This window comes from Homalodisca vitripennis, chromosome 6 (assembly GCF_021130785.1).
Source record: "Homalodisca vitripennis isolate AUS2020 chromosome 6, UT_GWSS_2.1, whole genome shotgun sequence".
NCBI lineage: Eukaryota > Metazoa > Arthropoda > Insecta > Hemiptera > Cicadellidae > Homalodisca > Homalodisca vitripennis.
The window spans coordinates 102,195,826-102,205,215 of record NC_060212.1 but is presented as its reverse complement, the minus strand read 5'-3'; positions in this window follow the sequence as shown (position 1 = coordinate 102,205,215).

The following is a 9,390-nucleotide window of genomic DNA, read 5'->3' as shown; positions in this document are numbered from 1 at the left end:
CGTTTATAATTTAGCTAAACAAATCGTAGCTCGAAAATGGTTCGAAAGTTATACAATTGAAAAATTGAATGTATATCATATACACCATTATAACTACTAATGGTCAGCCAAATTCCATGGAGTTATATTTATCAACAAAAACATAGATTTTCCTCGTTTAGAAATGAAGGTTCGTGCAAAATTAAAGTCTATAAATCAGTTACTTTTTTAAGATATCGCACGGACAGACAGAAATGGAGCTTATTTAGCCAATACCTAGAGTAATAGGCTTCGCTAACGCTCAGACAGTAATTCGTACAGTTAAATGCTATATTTACGTTTATATGTATTAAAGTATTTGTTCCGACAGGACTCGAACCCGGATACTGAGTTTGGTAAATACCATTCTGGACCTCTCCCAGAGCCAGACCAATTAAGACCCGCGGATTGGCATCGCGATAATCAGCTGATTGAAACATTCCTGTGACCGCAATTAGTGTATCGGGTGACCTGGGGTCAGTCCGGTTATTTAATTAGGCCTGTCAAGTCTCGGGGATTGGGACGTGGGTTGGTGAGGTGAAAGGCGCCGGTTTTCGCCACCTTGATAACGCCGATAACAAATTACACTTCTGATAGACGTTGGTCCTCACATCAGTTGTCTGACCAGTATTAAATAGTCGGATCGGTTACGTTTGAATACTTCTTGCCGGAATTAGTGATGAAATAATGGAAACGTGGTTTTAGCTATACGAGCAAAACCCATGTCAAAATAAAGGGAGGCTTAAGCTTTAGCGAAAAATTTCTGTCTGCCCGGACGATATCTAGAAAAAACAGATCGATACAATTGTAATTTTTTTTCTATATTTGCAACGACTTCGATGATGGTGCATCTCATCCATCGGATTTGGTTGAGTGTTTGCTAATCAGTAGTTAAATACTTACTGCGGGGACAAAAAGTATATTTGTATAGCAAAAGTTAAGTATCCAATAGCTTTGATACATATACCACATTTAATTCTCATTTATACATACATTTTGACACCCACTGTGCTCCATCACCGCCAATTCCCCCTCCCCCTCAAATCGAAAATAAGTCTTCTGATTGTGCTGTCTCCCTGTTATACGCCTAAACTTATTTACGCAATAAAACGCGTTCGACACCAAACAGTATTTCAATCGAGTTTTAAATTATTTATGCATAGGCGAATTTGTAATTTCATTTGGTAAGCTGTTGACTAGATGAACCCCTGCCTGTGACGGAAATCGTTCATGAACTAGCTTCCTGTGTTTTCCAGTTCGGTAGTTTCTCTGCTACTTGTCTCGTACTAGTTAGTGAAGATCTCGTCCGTTGCTCAAGGTACATTTAAAGGTACAATATGATGTTGTTTCTAAAATGTAGAGAATCTGCAGAGTCAACAGTTGCAATATTTTGAAAGGCGCTCCACAGTGTTAGTCCGCAGGTGGGATATGGATAAATCAAGCCATAATAAACTACCACTGTAATATGAATAGGGCAGTATTGAGCTAGAGACCACAAAAATAAATATCTGAGGCTAATTTAAAACAAACCTTATTAATATGAACATTTCATGTCAAACCTTGATCAAGGTAGATTCTAAGAAAGTTCGATGAACTGACCTCTTCTAGTTTGACACGATGGCAGGGCCATATTCGCAGTCTATCGAGCGCAGAGAAAAATTAGGAACATTGGATTTTGAAGAATTAGTTGTAAGATTGAGACTGGGAAAATTCTGGAAACAATTATTTACTGCAACAAAGGCTTTTTGTTTTCAAACTGATTTTGTAGTTTCATTAAAGCAAAGAGTCGTATCATCAGAATACTACACGATTATCCGTGTGGTAGTGATGATTCTATGCCATTTACATAGAGCAGGAAGAGAATAGGACTGAGAATGGATCCTTGAGGAATCCAAAAATAATTTTCATTGAATTTGAAACGATAATATTATTACATTGACCTTATGGGTAACTAGCTGAGTACAATCATATGAGATTTAACATGTGACATATTAACACATTAATCATATTCATACAGTAAAAAGAACACGAAATTAATAGAGTGTAAAGTCAATGTCACGGTGACAAGGTTGGATTTCTTCCAGCGTTCAAGGGAACTAACTGACGGGAACTTTTATTATTTGATCGCTGCTATGACCTGTATCTTAATTTACACGTGTTTATGTGTCATGTGGTAAGACTGTTGAGAAAGATATTATCTGTAGACGTTAAATTCTGCATGTTTTCCAAATAGACAAGTATGAGTGGAGCATACTAACCATTGAAATTGGTTGAGCATCATTGAAGACTATCAGTCATTAGTTTTTATTTTGTATACTAAGGAGATGTAAAAATTTATTTTCAATATGATTTCTGACTATTTCGTATTTATCTCGAGAAATTAAACAAGCTAGACTTGAAATCTTTCGTACAACTTCAGCGAAGCCTGTTACGCGACAGGGGCTGCACATGCCGGAACATATTTAGACAGGGATTTAGTTATCTGTGTATAAAATCAATAATTAGAAGTTCAAAGAAACATAAGTGTGCATTTATAATTTTACTTTATAAAGTTAATTTGTTTGTTTTTATATAACAAGATTGTATTTGATTATTTTTTATTTAGGGGATATTGCATTTATATTGTATTTAGGTTAAAATTCTGTTGATTGTATCATCATGATTTACTGATATCAACTGATATTAACATGTAACTTAATCAAAGAGCCTGACTGAAAAATCATTACATTTTAGTTTTAATATTAATATATAATAGTTCATTAAATATTAAAAGGAAATTGGTATATGAGTTTATATAGATTTTAATCAATAAGGACTGTTGCCATACACTACTTAATTTTAATTTTTTACATTTTATATCTTTGTTTTATATCCAGATCTTGTTATATCATTACAGTTTCAAATTTTGTATCATTAATTTAACTATAACTGATTTTTTTCAATAGCATTCATAGAACATATCAAAAGATTCCTTTCATACATTTAATAGCATATTCATAATACCGGCGTTGATCTAGAGTGACTGTCGATGAAACGCACACAATTATCATATTACTCGCAAGAACCATATGCGTTTTGTTGAAGTTATATCACTCGCCAAGACTCCATTTTAAACCACTACAAGAAAGTTATGTAACCACTATTACATAACAGTCACATTATGATGGCCATAATGCATAAGATAAGAGTACACAACCACGCGATCGATGAGTGGGTACTATTCCATCTAGTACGTTAAAGCGTAATTGCGTTATATTATGTATTAATTATGAGTAATGGCTCTGCTGAAAGTTTTGAGAGTGTGTTAAAATTAAAATACTTTTAAATAACCGTTACAGAATATCTTTTAACATTTCAGATTAAATGTATATTTTTGAATATAACAAAATTGGTATTTTTAACCTAGGTATTATTGACCGAATTTAAATAAACGATATAGGATTTTTCAGCAAACTTCTAAACACGGAGTGCCCATATATATATATATATATATATATATATATATATATATATATATATATATATATATATATATATATATTGTTCAAGTTGCGAGATCAGAGGCCAAATACCGCTTAACATATCTCAATTCCACAGTCTTGTAAGTTCGGCCGCGTGGGCCGGTAGCCTATCACACGGGCGATCGCAACCCGACACCGAGTTACAGTCGATTATAGCGGGCGAAAGCACTAATGGAAATATCTGCCCACATTGTCTTCATATAATTTTATTACGCAGATCCGATGGACCGCTTTCACCCAAAACGAGATTCAATTTCGATAAAGTTTAATTGCGCGATCAGTTATACGTTTAATTTGCCGGCCGAGTGAAACCAATGGCCCGGAACCGCGAATTCGCTCCGTGGTTCCGCTCGGGCCAACCGCGGCGGGTGTTGTCGGCAGAAAAATATACACTGACAGAAAAAAATTTCCTAAAGTATCAGTTAAGTTTTAGACAACAATTTTATATAGTAAAACTTAAATGATGACACAGATAAAAATTCAAAATATTATCCGCTTGTATCGTATAATAGTTTTTCAAGTGTGATATAAAATATTGCTCATGAATCTCATGTTAGTTTTTCAGTGCTAGATATTGAGAATTAAAAGCCACATGGCCACTGGTAAAAATTTGCCTTCCATTTACAAGTAATCAGGAAATTTTAATCTTGTAATATGTTATACTAAGTGATCAATTAAGGTCCAACTTGTAAATCTTTCCTCAAATGTCAATTTTATATCTCTAATACAAAATCTCGTGTCACGATGTTCGTTTACGCTAATCTCCAAAATCAATAAACCACTGAGTTCAATGGAATTTCGTAGAAATATATTGTTTGGTCCACATTAAAAATAGAATAATAATTAACTTTTTATAAACGTAGTTTTTATTGCGAATTTAAGTTTTTTTTAGATAAAGAGTTAAATTAATCTCTAGAGCATGATTTAATCAACTGTTTTGAGTAAACTTCGTTTTATGCCAGTACAACCATATTATGTTTAATTAATTTAACCTAAATTTTATATTTATTTATTTACATAATTGTAATAGACGCCTTACAAGCACGATGCTTTGGCAAAGACTCGTCAATTATTACAAATTGTACACTAAACAAATTAAATTGAATTTCTAATACAGTAATACAAAACAAATTGTACAATTTTTTCTTATAGCAAGTCGGATGCCTCAAAGTCCTGACGGAGAAGCCAAGTACTCAGCTACAATGTAGAAACAGTGAGACAGTAGATAGTCTTTTGAAAGTATTTTGAATCTTGGAAGGGATTTTTCTTTCCTTATTGAAAGTGGCATATGATCGTAAATTTTTATACATGTACAAAGCGGTGACCTTTCCAGAAGGCTTGTATTATGAATAGGATATTGGAGCAATCTAGAGTTTCTTGTGAAGTGAGAGTGGTGGTGATTGTTATTTAAAAACTTTTCTTGGTTCGCTTTGACGTAAAGAAAACTCCGAAGAATGAAAAGAGAAGTTAGAGAAAGTATTTGCAAATCTCTAAAGTGCTTCCTGCATGGGTCACGTAAAGGAGCCGAGTTGATCAGTCTTACCTTTTTATTTTTGGATAAAAAACAGAGCAGAAGAATTTCCCCAGAAGGTCGTTCCATACAATAGATGAGAATGAGCATAGGCAAAGTAAAACTGAGTTTTTCAACAAGACGTGAAGGGGTGAGAAGGGCAAACAACTCTTTACTAAGTTTTGTCAGTAACTCATTAATGTGGTAGTGATAAGTTAAACATGTCTTTATTTTTATTCCCAGAAATTTTGTTGTTGGTACTAAGTTGAAATCTGTTGGAAAAAAAAGAATCATCATGGGAAGAATATGGAAATGAGTTTTTTCTGGATTAAGCTTTAACCTATTTGATGAAAACCATTCCTCCATTAAATATAAGTTCTCCACCAATGTCTCAACCAATTGATCTTTTTTTTATCTGAGGCAACTTCTGATGTTTCATTAGCTTATTGGACCATTTTTATGTTATTGACATCAGGCAGATCATTGCAATATTATATTAAAAAGAGGACGGGACCGAGTATCGAGCCTTGTAGCACACCAGCAGTCTCTTTCCGGAACCCACTTATCGTCTCAGAATACTTAAAACACTGTTTTCTACCAAGAAATCATACAGTCTAGAGCACACTCCTCTCTCCAATACTTTATAAAAGGCTGGTAAAAAAAACTGGTATAAAGGTATCTGAACTATTTTTGTTAGGCTTTTAGGGAATAGGTTTTACTAGGGAGAACTTCAGTAGGTTTGGAAAAATTCCTTCTTTAAGAAATGAGTTTGTTAGAGCTGTAAGAGGTTTTGATAAAGCGTTCACAGATTTATTTAATAAAAATTAAGAAATTTCATCCCAACCAGCTGATTTTTTTGGATTTAGAGAAAGTATAATTTTGATAATATTCTTGTTCAGTAACTGGTTTAAAATTAAATATTTTTGGATGAAACATTCTGAAACTCTTGGATATATGTCATTGTTTAGGATAGCTTGGCAATTGATTAATATTTTTGATAGTGTTAATGAAATAATCAATGAGTGTGACAGCAATTTTCTTTTTGTTTGTGATAACATGATTATCCTTAGCAATCTTTTTTATTTCCAGCTCATCCTTGAGATCCCTAGTCTCTCTTTTAACCATATACCATGTAGCTTTAACTTTGTTATTTGATTCCTTAATGTAATTACTGTTGTACCTTAACTTAGCTAGTGCTACAAATTTTTTTTAAACCTGTTTTTATCTACGGACATATGCTTTAAAGTTTGCATCTCTAGATGTTTTGCTAAGTTCGTGCAGAAATCTTTTCCTTTAACTTGAAATTTTTAAGCCTGCTGTCCATTTCTTTGAAAATGTACTTTGGTTGATGTTTTTATTATTTTGTGAGGGAATGGTTTACACCCTGAATTATTAATTGAATTATTTCATATATCAATCTTTTTTGCAACCACTGTTAACACAAAGTAAGAATATATCCAGATAAGCAACCATTTTGATTGGAAGATTTAAAAGAGAAATTATCCTGTTCTCACGTATTCCTATGATACCGTCATGTAACAAAATATTATTCTAAATCTTCAATTCCCTGTTCGATTGGCATTCGCGATGACCATTAACAAATCTCAAGGCCAGGTAATGTCTTTTTGCGGCTTAGATTTAGGACATCCATGTTTCTCTCATGACCAACTATATATGTTGCGTGTAAAGGACAGGTTAGCTAAAAATAATGTGTACCAAATATAGCTTAAGTAAATTTTAATTATTATTTATAATTAAGATTAACATGATTGTTTGGAATAAGAATCAACCTTTTTATATCTGATTGATAAAATTGAATTCATATATATATATATATATATATATATATATATATATATATATATATATATATTATGTATATATATATATTAGGGTGGGCTGAAAAAAAAAAAATATTTTTTTTTTCAAGTGCTATACCGCGGAAAAACTTGCATATATACTTCATAAATAAAATGCAACTGGGAAAAAAATTATTTTTTCAATATCACGGTAGCTCAATGCAATTAAAATAGTTCGTTTTTTGAAAAAAACTTGGATTTTTATAATTTTTTTTCTCCGGTGTAAAAACTTTAAATAATCAATCGCTACAGTGAAAAAACTGTATAATTTGACTTAGAAAACAGAAATACACAATGAACCAGTTAAAAAAACAATGTTTACGGTAGCGCAAACAGCTTTAAATAACGGATAATTACGCTAAAAGGCGCAGTTTACAACACTGCCGTCCCGCGCGGAATGATTCGTTTTGTATGTGACTGTACCGTGTCCCCCACCACTCTTACCCAACCCACAATTCCTTGCGTTGTGTGTACGCTTGCTTCGCGCCATTTTGTGAGCTCGCGTCAGTGACTCGGCAGCTTTTGTCAGTGTCAAAGCTTCTTTTGTGTTACTTAGTTGAGTGTGTGTTGAGTGTCATGGCTTTGTCCAAGAAAATTACGCGTAGTGAGTTTTATTGTCCGATATTCGGTTACCCAAAGGAACTACCTGTAAGGTAAACGGCCTTCCTATGAAGACGTTTTTTAAAGTGCTTCTTTCTTGAACATTACAATTTAGCTGTGGAAACCAACAACAAATTGTTGAACAAACAACAGTTTTTCACAAATTTCTAATATTGTTGCACCGAAAGTTAAGCAATTATTTGATAAATCCTCAATACCAACAGTCTCCCTTTACAGAATTGTTCAAATGATCAATGCCTACAATAACAGTTAACAGAGGTCTTATGAAGTCCTACAAACGAGATAAGGAAAAAGACTCGTTCAAAAAAAAAAGTTGAAGAATTCAAGCAAAAGTCTTTGCGACTGTTTGATATCTCCGCATGCAAATGCACAATAACATTAGATTGCAATTGCCGAAAGGCCGTTGACTTGTGTGAGTGTACGGTATCGATTGTTTGTACATGTGAGAAGTCAAAAAAAGTACCAGTCATTGAACTTAAGTTTTTGTACCTTCAAAGAAAACATAGTTTAGGCAAAATTGGTAACGTAGATGTGAAGGAGTCAAAAAAAATTATTCAAAGACAAAAAAGAAAAAAACACTGAGTACAGCAGATGTCAGTCGAACGTTGACTCATTGTCACAGCCATCGTGCTCAAAAACTATGGAACCTACACAAATAGAAGACTTTGACTCAACTGAAATAAATAGAAATGAGGATAGTAGCGATGAAGAGTTTCAACCTGTTGTAAAGACACCATGGCAGATGCGAGTTAAATTGACTAATACTGCGCTAACAAGTGATCGTTTTGGAGTTTCTGATAGAGCAACAGCTGCTATTGCTTTTAGCCTTTTGCAAGATTTTGGTGTTATAAACTGAAACTGAACATTCTAATGTTATTGATAAAAATAAAATCCGAAGGGGGAAAAGGTTATCCGCACAGAACTGCAGTGGTGCAGAATCAGGCTGAGCTCAACACATTTCAAGGATTGTATTTTGATGGAAGGAAAGATGACACTATTGTGATTGAAAAGGTAAATTCAAAGCATTTTCGGAGAGTGATTAAGGAAGAACATTATTCTATCATTCAAGAACCTGGATCTGTATATGTTGGTCATGTGACACCTTGTTCTGGATCTGCTCAAAACATTGCCGACAGTATAATTTCTTATTTAAAAAAAAACTGGACTTTCCCTTGATGATTTAGACGTCATTGGATGTGACGGCACCGTTACAAATACAGGGTGGAAAGGGGGCGTAATTCGAACAATTGAAGAAAAAGTGAAAAGGCCAATGCAGTTGGCAGTTTGTCTCTTGCACTTCAACGAATTACCACTCCGACACTTGTTCCAGTTTTTGGATGGAGACACTACAGGGCCTACAACATTTAAAGGACCTATCGGAACAGAGCTCAATAACTGCGAAAAACTCCCCTTGGTGAAATTTGCTAGTGTGGAGTGAAAAATTCCAGATATTGACCGAAGCATATTGAGCAAGGACCAACAAATTTACTGGACATAAGTTCTGCTGTACAATCAGGAATCTGTCCTATAGATTTATCTCACCGTGAACCTGGCCCACTCTCTCACGCAAGATGGCTAACAATGGCTAACAGGATTCTAAGATTGTATGTGAGTGTTGAATATCCATCAGACGAACATAAAATCGTAGTTCATTTTATTCTGAAGTCATACATGCCTGTTTGGTTCAATATCAAAAAAAAAGCAAGTACTTAACTGATGGGACCAGAACACATATTTCAAACTGTAAAAATCCTCAAGATTCCTGCCTGAAAATCTGCTTCAAGTAATTGACCCCGTTATTGAAAGGAACGCTTACTTTGCCCACCCAGAAAACTTGATGTTGAGTATGATAGTAGATAAA